Source organism: Bos javanicus, chromosome 11, assembly GCF_032452875.1.
Source record: "Bos javanicus breed banteng chromosome 11, ARS-OSU_banteng_1.0, whole genome shotgun sequence".
Lineage (NCBI taxonomy): Eukaryota > Metazoa > Chordata > Mammalia > Artiodactyla > Bovidae > Bos > Bos javanicus.
Genome location: NC_083878.1, coordinates 76057134 through 76072508, shown reverse-complemented (window position 1 = coordinate 76072508; position 15375 = coordinate 76057134). Strand labels below are relative to the sequence as shown.

At 43.1% G+C, this 15375-nt stretch overlaps 1 long non-coding RNA gene across 1 annotated transcript in view; it reads right to left on the bottom strand.

The window, feature by feature from the left end:
* The window catches only part of LOC133257376 (uncharacterized), a 151583-nt gene that overhangs the window by 56641 nt on the left and 79567 nt on the right, over positions 1 to 15375 (bottom strand). The window contains exons 3-5 of the long non-coding RNA XR_009739522.1: positions 12500 to 12571; positions 9684 to 9825; positions 4102 to 4241 (exon numbers count right to left, since the gene is read on the bottom strand). This is a non-coding gene — a long non-coding RNA (uncharacterized LOC133257376). The remainder of the gene's footprint in view (positions 1 to 4101; positions 4242 to 9683; positions 9826 to 12499; positions 12572 to 15375) is intronic.

The following is a 15375-nucleotide window of genomic DNA, read 5'->3' as shown; positions in this document are numbered from 1 at the left end:
TCCATCAATTCAGTTCAGTTCACTTGCTCAGTTGTGTCTGATTCTTTGCGACCCCATGGACCGCAGCACACCAGGACTCCCTGTCCATTGTCTATCACCAGCTCCTGGAGTTTGCTCAAACTCATGTCCATTGAGTCGGTGATGCCATCCAACCATCTCGTCCCCTTCTCCTCCTGCCTTCAATCTTTCCCAACATCAGGGTCTTTTCAAATCAGTCAGTTCTTCCTATCAGTCCTCTTCCATCAGCCTATTTCAAACTGCCCTCTCAACTGTGTAAACATCTCCCCCAGGCAACTCTCTCTCATCACTCTTCCCTTGTCAATCAATGGTTTCCTTCTCTGGCATTTCTCAGAGTCCATCTTATGCCAAAATGATGACAGACAGGCCTTTGCTCTTTTCTTAACAAGTCTGTGGGAGTCCCCAGAAGACCACACAGACCCATAGCAATGGCAGATGTTTAAAAATGAAAGAATATTTCAGTGGTCCCAAGCATGGTCTCATGGGTATGCTATGACTAACTTCTCTGATAGTACTAAATAAAGCACCAGGAGATAAGGTCAGTGGCCTCGGAGGATAATGGCTTATTTTGGTATATATAGAAAATTTAAATTTTTAGTTCCAAACTGACTCTTGCTTGGGCCATTATCAGCCAATGGCCTTCACACCATCCTCACTGTTACAGAGCCCGGAATGCAAATTTCTTGCAAAAGAGAACTTTTACAAAGAGGGAATAAAGATAATAGTTATTTAAACTTGACACCTTTTTATACCTTTATTTTTTCCAAACTAATATGTCAAACTAATTCAACTTATCATGTCCATTTTTCTCCAAAAGACAACAGGGATCTGAAGTAAATGAATATGCTCCAGATAATATGGAAGGCAATGCAAATACACAGTCAGACTTAGAGCATCTCAGGACTATAATATAACCAGAGATAGAAAATTTTAATTTAAAAGTTAACGATTCATATATCACTTGTTATCTTCACCTGTCAACACTGCTGACAGCCTGTGTTAATATTTGGTATTTTCTATACTTTATCTTGTAAAAAGAATTTTATCCTTTCTTACTGTATTCCTCAACACGGATAAAAAAAGAGGTCAGACCAGCATTTTAAATTTTATGCATGGAGGATGATAACAATGGTATCTAGTGACATAAAAAGACCCCAGTCTTCATAGGAAAAGGGCTGATTTCTCTTCAGCCATAGCAGCAAGTCATCACTAGAACCAAGTCTATATCCATCCTAATTGATCAATGACAGCCTCACATCAGGAATCTTGCTTTTGAAGGCCAGCCAGTTGATGACAGCTCAACATTTCTGAAAGTCAGCCAATGAGTAACAAAGATTTTTGAGGAACCATGCTTACACAGCTAAAGATCCACCAATATCTAAACACTCTTTTTTTTAGACTTCTACCAATCTCCAAACTCCATAATTCCTGATTCCCTACACAAGGCCACTTCTCTGCTTTTTCAGGAAGGGCTCAAAACCAAGTTCTCCCTCAATTAGTAAGGAAAAAATTCATGTCTCTGTATATGGAATGATGGCTGCTTTCATGTAATCTAATTTGCTATCTCACCAGTATATTATATCTGAAGATCTATTCTCTTGCTTATTTATTCATACCTCCATTTATTTCAAATAGAATATAAGGTACTTCAGCATTATAAAAGCCAGTCAACAGCCCAAGCTGTAATATGCAAAGGTTGGTCTAGGATGAAATGAGCCAATAAAATTGTTTAGACTTGTTGATTTATTCAAATGTGACATCGCCATCAGTTACTCGTATTTCTGTGCCCCTATCCAGTGGCTACTAAGATCTAAGCTTCAAGTATATTATCAACAGTGAGAAAAGGTTATAGAATATTCCACTGTTGTAACATAGTGGGCAAAGTCAGGCCCATCCATGTTCACCTTCATCTTAGATTGTAGAGACACCATATGCTTGAAAGAGGTTTCCAATATTTATCCAATTCGTTCAATACGAAAAGTAAGAGGACAAGAGTGAGTAATTGCCCTCCTGTATATTTGAGGTATTTGAAATAATAAAATCTCTTTTAAATAGCAATTATTTTCTAAGAAACAAAAGACATCAATGGGACTGTGCATAAGCAATTATGTATCATTTTAAAGTAGAATTATATACTTGTCAGAGGATCTCCAACAAGAAAGCTTCCCTGGTGGCTCAGAGGGTAAAGCGTCTGCCTGCAATGTGGGAGACTGGGGTTCAATTCCCTGAGTTGGGAAGATCCCCTGGAGGAGGAAATGGCAACCTACTCCAGTACTCTTGCCTGGAAAATCCCACGGGTGGAGAATCCTGGTGCAGGCACAGTCCATGGGTCACAAAGAGTCAGACACAACTGAGCGACTTCACTCTCACTTTCACTTTCTCCAATAAGAACTCCATATACATAATTGTAAACATCACTGTCCTCTTTCTTAAAGTTATTTTAAACATCTTTTATAGACTGTTTCTACCCAAGTTTATCACCATTCAATGCACAAAAATTTGTTGAAGACCCCATATAATGGAGTGACTTATATATTGATATACTATGATAGCATGTCCTCTGTAAGAATTATTATATCCAAAAAGAATTCATTGGCTATTTTATAAATGAAAATCAAGTACCCTAGAATCCTGTGTTTAGCTAGGGGTGATATGATACATATTACAACTCTCCAAGATCCTTTATATCCTCTGAGCAAGCTTGCCTGCCATCTGCTGCAAACCTGCCGGCCTGGCCTCCGTGGTCTCTCTGGTTCCTATCTCAATGCTTCTGCCCAGGCTCCTTCCCCAAATACATACTGTTCTTTTCTCCCTTCAGCTCCACCCACCCAAACTCACTCTTACTCTGCAGTTCCATATCCAACAGGAAGGTATATATTATCACTTCATGAGACACTCATCTCCCTCCTCTGAGCTCACATACACTCTTCTAAACAATGCCTTCATTTATTTCATTTACTCAAAAATGTTACATCTTACCTCTTTGGGAAATATGTGGACGTTTGGTAATTACCAACTGTTGCCTTGTATTATAGTTTTCTGTGTCCCCATCTTATCTTCCCTTATTAGATCTTACACGTTACTTGAGTGCAAAGGATGTGCATTTTCGGTCACATGATGCATAACATGTACTAAGTGGATGAGCAAGTTTGCCTTCGGCATGGTGGGAGGGCTCACAGAAGGTGAAGCATGTAAGCAACATGTGATTCAGTTATCAAACAAGTGTCTAATCTAGTCGGGTGTATTTTGTTCACCAGATTTCCCTTGAACAATTTTTTTTTTAATGTGCCTTCTGCAGAGGATGAATCATGAGCCCTCTAAGAAATAGCAGATGAAGCAGTGCATTCACAGAGTGCATAAAATAAGTTTTCAAACCTCCAGCTACTGGTAATTGTCAATCATTTTAAAAAGTCTATCAATTTAGCTCACATGCTGCTAGAACTCTGTGTGCTTGAATATCCCTAAGGACACCATATATTCCTGAGATTATTGTGTTTATGGATCTCTCAAAAGCATGGAAGAGACCTCACGGAGGCTTGTTAAGATAACTAACAGTAACCAATATCAGACAAGGAAGGGTAATGGCACTAGACCATTTGTCTTTCAGTTTGGAGGAGAGAGATTGATGGTGCTTCCCCAGGATCACTACAGGCTGCAACGCCCATCGTAAGAACTGGGATGTTTTATCAGCACATCACCACCTGTGGTTGTTTAAGAAACAGAGCCTTGTGCCAGAGAACAAGAAAACAGATGTGGGTATGACAGAACCTGTGTCCTCAAGGTGTTCGTGGTGTTTGGGGTAGGATTCCTCCTGGTATAGGTCCCTCTCCTGACACAGGTCTGTGCAGAACAGGGCTCCCTGAGGCTTGTCCTCACTCAGCCCCAGCTGGCAGGTGGTTGCCAACCTCCTTCCCTCTGTGGAGGTGTCTCCCAAGACTGTGGATCCTCTTCCTTCCCCTCTCCACCTGTCTTCTCTGAGAGCTCATCTGTTTGCAGTGCTTCTTCTCTCACCAGGATGCAAATGACTCCCAAATCTATTTCTCTACTTTGCATGTCTATCTCTCTACATCACAGGGTACTTACTGCATGCTGTTGGCAGGCAATCATTACTCAGTAAATACTTGCCGCCTGATTGTAGAATAAGATGGAAGTAATCTTCTTTCGGGTAAATGCATAAAGGGTTTTTCTGGGTCAAGATGGCCTTGCCCTTCCGAAATTCAAAACTAGAGAGAAAAGGAGGAAATTACTATAGGTAAACTCCTTAGAGGAAAGGACTGTATAATTTTTGTTCAGTATCTGCTATTTTATCAGCTGAGCATTGCCTTCTTGTTCTGGAATTGCTCCCTCTCCCTCCATTTAACATTCAGAAGAACCATGTTACCCTGTGACCCAGAAGATAAACAAGCGTGAAGTGAGTAGTCATATGGGCTTCCCTGGTGGCTAACTGGGCATTTGACCCAAACTAGGTTAAGGGCCCCCTACCCTGGGATTTTTTAACTTGGAACTAAGAGGCATTCTCCTCATTTAATGTCTAAAACTGGTAAATATGAAACTTCAGGGATGTTTTCCTTCATCAAGTCAGTAACTTAGGAAATGTTTGCTAAACATCTACTATGTGCTAAACACGTTGCAGTGAAGAACCAGAACAGAAGTGTGACTGTTAGTAAAGAAAGACAGAAGATAAACAAGCGTGAAGTAAGCAGTCATATGGGCTTCCCTGGTGGCTCAGTGGTAAAGAATTTGCCTGCAGTGCAGGAGACATGGGTTCAATCCCTGGGTTGGGAAGATCCCCTGAAGAAAGAAATGGCAACCCACTCCAGTATTCTTGCCTGGGAAATCCCATGGACAGAGGACCCTGGTGAGCTACAGTCCATGGGGTTGCAAAGAGTCAGACACGACTTAGCGACTGAGCACAAACACAAGTAGACATGAGATTTCAGATGTGATAAGCCAGAAATCCACTGTCTAAAGAAATCCCTGCATGATTACCTACATAATTTTCACTCAGACTAGGCAAGAAAGAAAACAAAGCAAGAATAGAATGCTCATCGTGACACATGCCTATTTCTCCTTATCTTTGCTGTGGTTTTTTTTTAACATGAAAACAACAGTAGTAAAAGTAACTATAGTAACGACTCCAACACAGTGAAGTGGTTTAAGGTGTCCAGCAAGTTATTCAATACAGTCAGTATCTCACTTAATCTGTACACCTGCCCTTTGTGATAAACACTGAAAATTAGCCTGATTTTATAGACTTTATAGATGAAGAAATTGATTCATAGAGAAATCCAGTATACAGTCAGGGAACAGAGTGAACAGTAGAATCCCACACTAGAACCCAGGCTGCCTCCCACCAACATCCTGGCTTTTACCCCTCACTGTGCCATACTGATACTGAGCAGCCTCCACATCCAGAAACCATGATGAATAAAGGACATCTTGCCTCAAGGAGCTCACAGCCCAACCGCGGAACAAATCCATCAGTGGACAAGTGTGATACAATAGCTGTTATCACACAGACAAAATTTTGTGGGACTATAGAAAAAAACTATAGTTGCAGTCCATGGGGTGCAGGAGGGCCAAGAGGAGCTACTCCACGTTCAAGGTCAGGAGGGGCAGCCATGAGGAGATACCCCTCATCCAAGGTAAGGAGCAGCAGCTGCACTTTGCTGGAGCATCCATGAAGAGATACCCCACGTCCAAGGTAAGAGAAACCCAAGTAATACGGTAGGTGTTGTGAGAGGGCATCAGATGGCAGACACACTGAAACCATAATAACAGAAAACTAGCCAATCTGATCACATGGACCACAACCTTGTCTAACTCAATGAAACTAAGCCATGCCGTGTGGGGCTACCCAAGATGGATGGGTCACGGTGGAAAGATTTGACAGAATGTGGTCCACTGGAGAAGGGAAAGGCAAACCACTTCAGTATTCTTGCCTTGAGAACCCCATGAACAGTATGAAAAGGCAAAATGATAGGATACTGAAAGAGGACTCCCCAGGTTGGTAAGTGCCCAACATGCTACTAGAGATCAGTGGAGAAATAACTTCAGAAACAATGAAAGGATGGAGCCAAAGCAAAACAATACCCAGTTGTGGATGTGACTGGTAATAGAAGCAAGGTCCGATGCTATAAAGAGCAATATTGCATAGGAACCTGGAATGTCAGGTCCATGAATCAAGGTAAATTGGAAGTGGTCAAACAGGAGATGGCAGAGTGAACATAGACATTCTAGGAATCAGCAAACTAAAATGGACTGGAATGGGTGAATTTAACTCAGATGACCATTGTATCTACTACTGTGGGCAGGAATCCCTTAGAAGAAATGGAGTAGCCATCATGGTCAACAAAAGAGTCCAAAATGCAGTACTTGGATGCAATCTCAAAAACTACAGAATGATCTCTGTTTGTTTCCAAGGCAAACCATTCAATATCACAGTAATCCAAGTCTATGCCCCAACCAGTAATGCTGAAGAAGCTGAAGTTGAATGGTTCTATGAAGACCTACAAGACCTTTTAGAACTAACACCCCAAAAAGATGTCCTTTTCATTAACAGGGGACTGGAATGCAAAAGTAGGAAGTCAAGAAACACCTGGAGTAACAGGTAAATTTGGCCTTGGAGTATGGAATGAAGCAGGGCAAAAGCTAACAGAGTTTTGCCAAGAGAACACACTGGTCATAGCAAATACCTTCTTCCAACAACACAAGAGAAGACTCTACACATGGACATCACCAGATGGTCAACACTGAAATCAGATTGATATATTCTTTGCAGGCAAAGATGGAAAAGCTCTATACAGTCAGCAAAAACAAGACTGGGAGATGACTGTGGCTCAGATCATGAAATCCTTATTGCCAAATTCAGACTTAAATTGAAGAAAGTAGGGAAAACCACTAGACCATTCAGGTATGACCTAAATCAAATCACTTATGATTATACAGTAGAAGTGAGAAATAGATTTAAGGGACTAGATCTGATAGACAGAGTGCCTGATGAACTATGGACGGAGGTTCATGACATTGTACAGGAGATCAAGACCATCCCCAAGAAAAGGAAATGCAAAAAAGCAAAATGGCTGTCTGAGGAGGCCTTACAAATAGCTGTGAAAACAAGAGAAGTGAAAAGCAAAGGAGAAAAGGAAAGCTATAAGCATCTGAATGCAGAGTTCCAAAGAATAGCAAGGAGAGATAAGAAAGCCTTCCTCAGTGATCAGTGCAAAGAAATAGAGGAAAACAACAGAATGGGAAAGACTAGAGATCTCTTCAAGAAAATTAGAGATACCAAGGGAATATTTCATGCAAAGATGGGCTCGATAAAGGACAGAAATGGTATGGACCTAACAGAAGCAGAAGATATTAAGAAGAGGTGGCAAGAATAAACAGAAGAACTATACAAAAAAGATCTTCAAGACCCAGATAATCACGATGGTGTGATCACTCACCTAGAGCTAGACATCCTGGAATGTGAAGTCAAGTGGGCCTTAGAAAGCATCACTATGAACAAAGCTAGTGGAAGTGATGGAATCCCAGTTGAGCTATTTCAAATCCTGACAGATGATACTATGAAAGTGCTGCACTCAATATGCCAGCAAATTTGGAAAACTCAGCAGTGGCCACAGGACTGGAAATGGTCAGTTTTTATTCCAATCCCAAAGAAAGGCAATGCCAAAGAATGCTCAACTACCGCACAATTGCACTCATCTCAGACACTAGCAAAGTATACGCTCAAAATTCTCCAAGCCAGGCTCCAACAGTACGTGAACTGTGAATTTCCAGATGTTCAAGCTGGTTTTAGAAAAGGCAGAGGAACCAGAGATCAAATTGCCAACATCCGCTGGATCATCGAAAAAGCAAGAGAGTTCCAGAAAAACATCTATTTCTGCTTTATGGACTATGCCAAAGCCTTTTACTCTGTGGATCACAATAAACTGTGGAAAGTTCTGAAAGAGATGGGAATACCAGACCACCTGACCTACCTCCTGGGAAACCTGTATGCAGGTCAGGAAGCAACAGTTAGAACTGGACATGGAACAACAGACTGGTTCCAAATAGGAAAAGGAGTATGTCAAGGCTGTATATTGTCACCTTGTTTATTTAACTTACATGCACAATACATCATGAGAAACACTGAGCTGGAAGAAGCACAGGCTGGAATCAATATTGCCAGGAGAAATATCAATAACCTCAGATATGCAGATGACACCACTCATGGCAGAAAGTGAAGAGGAACTAAAAAGCCTCTTGTTGAAAGTGAAAGAGGAAAGTAAAAAGTTGGCTTAAAGCTCAACATTCAGAAAACTAAGATCATGGCATCTGGTCCCATCACTTCATGGAAATGGATGGGGAAATATTGGAAACAGTGGCTGACTTTATTTTTGGGGGCTCCAAAATCACTACAGATGGTGACTGCAGCCATGAAATTAAAAGACACTTACTCCTTAGAAGAAAAGTTATGACCACCCTAGATAGCATATTAAAAAGCAGAGACATTACTTTGCCAACAAAGGTCCATCTAGTCAAGGCTATGGTTTTTCCAGTGGTCATGTATGGATGTGAGAGTTGGACGGTGAAGAAAGCTGAGCGCCGAAGAATTGATGCTTTTGAACTGTGGTGTTGGAGAAGACTCCCTTGGACTGCAAGGAGATCCAACCAGTCCATCCTAAATGAGATCAGTCCTGGGTGTTCATTGGAAGGACTGATACTAAAGCTGAAACTCCAATACTTTTGGCCACCTCATGCGAAGAGTTGACTCATTGGGAAGGACCCTGATGCCAAGAGTGATTGGGGGTAGGAGGAGAAGGGGACGACAGAGGATCACATGGCTGGATGGCATCACCGACTCGATGGACTTGAGTTTGAGTAAACTCTGGGAGTTGGTGATGGACAGGGAGCCTGCCTGGAGTGCTCTGATTCATGGGGTCGCAAAGAGTCAGACACAACTGAGTGACTGAACTGATAGAAAAAACTGCGTGGGGGCTTCCTTGGTGGCTCAGTGGGAAACAATCTGCCTGCAGCTCAAGAGACACAGGTTCGATCCCTGATCCGGGAAGATCTGACATGCCACAGAACAATGAAGCCTATGCACCACAGCTACTTAGCCTGTGCTCTCGAGCTCAAGGACCCGCTATTACTTTAGACTGTGTGCCCTAGAGGCCATGCTCCACAAAAGAAGCCACCGCAACGTGAAGCACCACAGCTAGAGAGTAGCCCCTATTCTCAGCAACTAGAGAAAACCTGCAGAAAGGCAATGGCACCCCACTCCAGTACTCTTGCCTGGAAAATCCCATGGATGGAGGAGCCTGGTAGGCTGCAGTCCATGGGGTCACTAAGGGTCGGACACGACTGAGCGACTTCCCTTCCACTTTTCACTTTCATGCATTGGAGAAGGAAATGGCAACCCACTCTGGTGTTCTTGCCTGGAGAATCCCAGGGACAGGGGAGCCCGCTGGGCTGCCGTTTATGGGTTCGCACAGAGTTGGACATGACTGAAGTGACTTAGCAGCAGCAGCAGCAGAGAAAACCTGTGTGCTGCAACGAAGACCCAGCATGGACAAAAATAGATAGGTTTTTTTTTTTTTTTTTAAAGAAAACTGTGTGTGGACTGTTATTCTCAGCTCCACTGAACCCTCTGGAGTCATCTGAAGGCCAAGCCCACTTACCTGCTGGCAGATCAGCTCTGACCTAGTCGTATCTGCTGCTTCTTCAAAAGACAGGATGTTGGTGAAGGCCCTTCTGGGTGAAGTGTGGATGTGGTGGTTCATTTCTGCCCTTATGTCTGGAACAAGATGTCCTTGGTGTCCGCTGAAAATACAAGAGATAAAGAAGCATGTCTTATGTCCACCTCCCAACCTAACTCATCTTTACAACTTACTTAAAAGAGGGCACATGGGAATGTTCTCAGGATTTCCTCCGGGCAAATGTGCTGGTACAGCCAGTGCTGAAAGATGTGTCACTCCAAATATGAACTCAGCATCAAATGGGAAAGTGCTTCTTAACTCTCCACTCCATGCAAAATTATATTCCAAACTCCATGAACCTTACTGGGATTTTTCATTTCTTTTTTCTTTCTTTCACTTTAACACAGTACATTTCTACTAAATTGACTGCCAGTGAATTAAAGAGAGGATGGCCAGAATGGACAGTTTCCTCCTTCAGTCATTCACCTCATTCTCACATTTCTCGACCCTCCGGTTTGGCCTTCCTACTAGAAAAAACCCAGGTCAGGAATTCTGTCTGCTAGGGCCCGGAGCAGAATGAACTGCTTCTCAAAGAATCCACAGCCTGTGGCCTGAGCAGCAGCCTGCAGGGAAAAGGGTGGGGGCAGGAAGAGGGGCCGGGAAATGTAGCAGAAAAGTGGGTTAGGAAGGCGTCTTTAGAGTTCTCTTAGAAGCTAAAGTGCTGGAAATTGAATGTCAGAGCCCAACCAGGTTTTCCTTCCCCAAGGGCACCTTTTCTCATCTGGAGAAATATTAAGTTCATTTCGACACTGCTCTCCTGGAATTCACAATTGATATCAGTTCAGGGAACAGTACAAACCCAGGACAGGTCCCTCGTCTTCTGGGTCTTCCCAGGCCCCTCTCCAGGCAGGGTGCATCCTGCTCTGTCCCCCTAACACAGACTCCACACATTCCTGAGCCCTCAAGTTTCCTCTACATTCCACCCTACCTTTCCATGCTCGGCCGTGCCTCTGGCTGGGTTACAGAAGTCTACTCACAAGAATATATATAGTCAATAATGCGGTGATACCTTTGTATGGTGACAGACAGTAACTAGACTTTTTGTGGTGATCACTTTGTAGTGTATGGAGGTATCAAATCACTATATTGTTCACCAAAAACTAACATAGTGTTGTAGGTCAATTACACTGTAAAAGAAACAGCCAAACAAACTCACAGAAAAAGAGATCATAAAGTCAGCCACTGTTTCCACTGTTTCCCCATCTATTTCCCATGAAGTGATGGGACCAGATGCCATGATCTTAGTTTTCTGAATGTTGAGCTTTAAGCCAACTTTTTCACTCTCCTCGTTCACATTCATCAAGAGGCTCTTTAGTTCTTCTTCACTTTCTGCCATAAGGGTGGTGTCATCTGCATATCTGAGGTTATTGACATTTCTCCCAGCAATCTTGATTCCAGCTTGTGCTTCTTCCAGCCCAGCGTTTCTCATAATGGCAAATAGATGGGGAAACAGTGACAGCTTTATTTTGGGGGGGCAACAAAATCACTGCAGATGGTGACTTCAGCCATGAAATTCAAAGACACTTGCTCCTTGGAAGGAAAGTTATAACCAACCTAGACAACAAATTAAAAAGCAGAGACACTACTTTGCCAACAGTGGTCCATCTAGTCAAGGCTACGTTTTTTCCAGTGGTCATGTATGGATGTGAGAGTTGGACTATAAAGAAAGCTGAGTGCAGAAGAATTGATGCTCTCGAGCTGTGGTGTTAGAGAAGACTCTTGAGAGTCCCTTGGACTGCAAGCAGATCCAACCAGTCCATCCTAAGGAGACCAGTCCTGGGTGTTCATTGGAAGGACTGATGCTGAAGCTGAAACTCAATACTTTGGCTACCCTGATGTGAAGAACTACTTCATTTGAAAAGACCCTGATGCTGGGAAAGATTGAAGGCAGGAGGAGAAGGGGACAACAGAGGATGAGATGGTTGGATGGCATCACCAACTCAATGGGCATGAGTTTGGGTAAACTCTGGGAGTTAGTGGTGGACAGGGAGGTCTGGTTTGTTGCAGTCCATGGGGTCCCAAAGAGTCAGACATGACTGAACTGAACTGATAATTGACTTTATGCCAGAGAAATGCTGACAGTTTTACCTCTGTTGTCTCATGTTTTCCATATAGGAAACTGTATCTTATGAAGTAACTTTCTGTGGCTATTTAATCATTATGTAACAGAGAAGAGACGTAACTGCAAATCTCTGAGGCAGATCCTCTGAGCTTAACCATTATCAACTGCCTGGATATCAACTGCCTATAACCATTCTCTATACAGTAGCCCCATTCAACCACAATAGAGTTCTTAGGGAGAGAATACAGGTTTCAAGTCTTGTTAATACTAGGACTGATTTTCTTTTTAGTTTCTTCATGCTGCTGCTGCTGCTAAGTCACTTCAGTCATGTCTGACTCTGTGTGACCCCATAGACAGCAGCCCACCAGGCTCCCCATCCCTGGGATTCTCCAGGCAAAAACACTGGAGTGGGCTGCCATTTCCTTCTCCAATGCATGAAAGTGAGAAGTGAAAGTGAAGTCGCTCAGTCGTGTCTGACTCTTCTCGGCCCCATGGACTGCAGCCTACCAGGCTCCTCCGTCCATGGGATTTCCCAGGCAAGAGTATTGGAGTGGGGTGCCATCACCTTCTCTGAGAGGGGTATAAAAGAGAGAACAGTGAGGAAGATTTGGGGGTGGGGGTGGTGTAGAACTCAGTCTCAATTGTACAGATCTTGAAATGAAGGCTAGTTCATCACCTCCTTAATTTGGGAAACAAAATCCATAACATTCATTGCAGGCTCCCAAGGTGTTAGAATCCAGAGTAACATCTAAAAGCAAAAAAAAAAAAAAATTAGATTCAAAGCAATTGTTTTCCACCAGCTTCATTGCCAAAACAATGGCAGGGATACAAACTACTAGCAAGGGAGAGTTAAGTCGTCATCCTTGTTGTTCAGTTGCTGCGTCATGTCTGACTCTTTATGATCCCATGTCATCCTATGCAGCATGACAGGCTTCCCTGTCCTTCACTATCTCCCAGAGTTTGCTCAAACTCATATCCATAGAGACGTGATGCCATCCAGTCATCTCATCCCCTGCCATCCCCTTGTCCTCCCGCCCTTGATCTTTCCCATCATCAAAGTCTTTTCCAATGAGTCGGTTCTTCACACCAGGTGGCCGAAGTGTGATCTATTAACTTGATACAGCATCACACAACCATGAAAATAGTAATTATGAAGACTAGGAAAAGGCACAGGAGAATGCTTGGAATTTTACCATATAATGTTATCTGATAAAATACAGCGTCATGTGTACCTTATAATGACATCTGCTTAAAATATAAATATATATGAAAGTGAAATGCAGAAGTTAATGTAAAATGAGTTAAATATTTGAGCTCTGCGTGATGGTAGGATTCTGGGTCATACTCCATAGATTTTTTTTAAAGTCCTATTATTTTGACTGTCAAACAACAGAATTAAATGTCCAAATACACTCTGGACACTGTCTGGGGGAGTTCCATGGAAGAAAAGGCAATGACTAAGCCTAGATAGCATACTAAAAAGCAGAGATATTACTTTGCTAACAAAAGTCTGTCTAGTCAAGGCTATGGTTTTTCCAGTGGTCATGTATGGATGTGAGAGTTGGACTGTGAAGAAAGCTGAGTGCTGAAGAATTGATGCTTTTGAACTGTGGTGTTGAAGAAGACTCTTGCAAGTCCCTTGGACTGCAAGGAGATCCAACCAGTCCATCCTAAAGGAGATCAGTCCTGGGTGTTCATTGGAAGGACTGATGCTGAAGCTGAAACTCCAATACTTTGGCCACTTCATGCAAAGAGTTGACTCATTGAAAAAGACCCTGATGCTGGGAGGGATTGGGGGCAGGAGGAGAAGGGGATGACAGAGGATGAGATGGCTGGGTGTCATCACCAACTCGATGCACATGAGTTTGGGTGGACTCCAGGAGTTGGTGATGGACAGGGAGGCCTGGTGTGCTGTGATTCATGGGGTCGCAAAGAGTCAGACACGACTGAGCAACTGAACTGAACTGAAGCACATGTATTTTTCCTCACCATTATTTCCCTGCCCCATAGACACAAGGGTAAGACTAACAGAAAATCAGCACATGTAGTATTCAGAATAGGTTGCTCTGTTGCCCACATGACATATCTATATATTACGTTTATCTGATGCTTTCATAAAGCAGGTATGTGCTATATGTATCCTCACAATACTACTTTTCAAGACAAATGCAGAAGACACAGATGTGGGCTCAATTCCTGGGTTCAGAAGATCCCCTGGAGTAGGAAATGGCACCCCATTCCATGGACAGAGGAGCCTGGCAGGCTACAGTCCATAGGGTCACAAAGAGTTGGACATCACTAAGCACACCCACACACATAATATTTAGGAATCTTTTGTTCACTGGGACAGGAAAGTAAAATGATGGGTCCCTGACTTGAACCAGACTCTTCACAGCTAGCCCAGGGTTCTTCTCACTGCACCAGGCACTCTGTATACCCTGATGATAGCAAATACCAGCTTGTGCAATTGAAGCTATGACAAACCTAGACAACGTATGAAAAAGCAGAGACATTGCTTTGACTACAAAGGTCTGTATAGTCAAGGCTATGGTTTTTCCGGTAGTCATGTATGGATGTGAGAGTTGGACGGTGAAGAAAGCTGAGTGCCGAAGAATTGATGCTTTTGAACTGTGGTGTTGGAGAAGACTCTTGAGAGTCCCTTGGACTGCAAGGAGATCCAACCAGTCCATTCTAAAGGAGATCAGTCCTGAATATTCATTGGAAGGACTGATGCTGAAGCTGAAGCTCAAATACTTTGGCCACCTGATGTGAAGAGCCAGCTCATTGGAAAAGCCCCTGATAGTGGGAAAGATTGAAGGCAGGAGAAGGGAGTGACAGAGGATGAGATGGTTGGATGACATTGTTGACTTGATGGACATGAGCTTGAGCAAGCTCCAGGAAGTAGTGAAGGACAGGGAAATCTGGAAATCTGAAATCTTCGCTGCAGTTCGTGGGATCACAAAGAGTCAGACATCACTTAGCGATTGAATAACAACAGTCTGAAAAAAGAAAGCCATCGGGGGACTTCTCTGGTAGTCCAGTGGCTAAGACCCTGTGCTCCCAATGCAGGGGGCCCAGGTTCAATCCCTGGTCAGGGAACTAGATCCCACATGCAGCAAGTGATGATCCCATATGCCACAGAATATTGAAGATCCCGTGAGCAACAACTAAGATCCAATGAAATGAAATAATTTTTTTTAAAAAGACGCTATCAGAAATGGGGAGGCATTTAGGGCAGAAATTATTTCCTTATTTACTGAGAACTCTTTTTTACTGAAACCACTTCTAAGCTGGCCCCAGCAAAGCCAAAGAGGATGCCCAGTTGTCACTTCCCTTCCTTGCTGCTGCATTTGCATCTATGGCCACCTTCTGTTCCTTTAAGCCCTTTCCCTTCTTCCCAGTGTCTCTCCTATTCCTCTGTCAGCCTCCTGTGTCTGAGCTAGGGAGGTTGGTCCTGATGTTCTCTCCCAGGCTGACTCAGATCTTTAGCCCTGATCTCTCTACAAAATTAAAGGCTTAAACTTCTGCATCAGAAAGTAGGACTGGGGAAAA